The sequence below is a fragment of the Tursiops truncatus genome, unplaced genomic scaffold, assembly GCF_011762595.2.
Source record: "Tursiops truncatus isolate mTurTru1 unplaced genomic scaffold, mTurTru1.mat.Y mat_scaffold_103_arrow_ctg1, whole genome shotgun sequence".
Classification (NCBI taxonomy): domain Eukaryota; kingdom Metazoa; phylum Chordata; class Mammalia; order Artiodactyla; family Delphinidae; genus Tursiops; species Tursiops truncatus.
Genome location: NW_022983144.1, coordinates 127,769 through 129,309, shown reverse-complemented (window position 1 = coordinate 129,309; position 1,541 = coordinate 127,769). Strand labels below are relative to the sequence as shown.

Sequence of the window (1,541 nt, the reverse complement as noted above, 5' to 3'; positions counted from 1 at the left end):
ATGAGTATAAGCTAGTCGTTCTTGGCTCGGGAGGAGTTGAAAAATGCTCTGACTGTACAATTTGTTCAAGAAATTTTTGTTGAAAAATATGATCCTATATAGATTTTTATAGAAAGCAAGCTGAAGTAGATGCACAACAGTGTATGCTTGAAATCTGGGATACTGCGGGAATGCAACAATTTACAGCAATGAGGGATTTGTACATGAAAGACGGACAAAGCCAAAAAAAAAAAAAGGGCTTCCCTGGTGGCGCAGTTGTTGAGAGTCTGCCTGCCGATGCAGGGGACACGGGTCCGTGCCCTGGTCCGGAAAGATCCCACATTCCGCGGAGCGGTTGGGTCTGTGGGCCATGGCCACTTGGCCTGCGCGTCCGGAGCCGGTGCTCCGCAAGGGGTGAGGCCACAGCAGTGAGAGGCCCTCGTACCGCAAAAAAAAAAAAAGAAAAACGGACAGAGCGTTACATTAGTTTATTCCATCACAGCAGAGTCCACATTTAATGATTTACAATGTCTGAGAGAACAGATTCTTCGAGTTAAAGACACTGATGATGTTCCAATGATTATAGATGAAAGAGTTGTAGGAAAGAAACAAGGTCAACATCTAGCAAGACAATATGCCGTCTTAGAATCCTCTGCAAAATAAAATAAATGCTAATGAGATCTTTTATGACCTAGTGCAGCAAATTTACAGAAAAACTCCAGTGCCTAGGAAGGACCGCAAAATGTCATCATGTCAGCTGCTTTAATATACTATTGATAAATGCATTGCAGCTCTGAGCCAGGTCTGAAGAACTGTTGCTCACTTCAATGGTGCCAGCATTCCAACTTTGTTAAACCTACCAACATGTTAAATTTTCTGTGGCGGAGCACTTTAAGAGGCAGGTGAAAGCTACTACATCAGTTTGCACATTCTAATCACTTTCCAGTATCACAAGAGAGATTTTTTACTTATATAATAGTCCTAGAGTATGCAGCTGGTAAAACCAGAGGCTACAATCCAGTATTACTGCTAAGAGACATTTTTCATCCACCAATGTTGTATATGTATGAAAATGGTGAACACATCCCATACTTTGTATTGGAGAGTATAATAATGTAAATCCTAAAAGCACCATTATTTTACCATAATAAAAGAAAGCCAAAGAGCTCCTATATAGACTACTCCAGATAACTTTGCTTCTTTGATACTTGTAGTTTATTGTAATTTTTTTTAAGACATTCAAGGTTATTATCATTGTATTTTACTCACTTACCTTGTATTGTAATCGCTTTGATTAACACAGCTATACAGTTTTTTTAATTAAAAGAACTGTGGAGATAGTGATCTTGTCTTTAAAATATGATAGTCCTTTCAGTAAAAATGTCTTAGATTAAAGACGTTGCTTTTAATATCTGTTGGGAAGAAAATGTCCAGACTTTTCAAATCTTTTATTATATGTTTCTTCTTTTGTTTACATAGGGAACAACATTTATAGTTGTGTGTACAGAGGGGGTCTACAACAAGAAGTGTATATATTCAAATAATTTTTTAATTTTTGTAAA

General features: G+C 37.6%; 1 pseudogene; it reads left to right on the top strand.

Annotated features, from left to right (window-relative positions):
- Positions 1–5: 5 nt before the first annotated feature.
- LOC117310671 (ras-related protein Rap-1b-like) lies at positions 6–1,041 on the top strand (annotated as a pseudogene).
- The last annotated feature ends 500 nt before the right edge of the window (positions 1,042–1,541 follow it).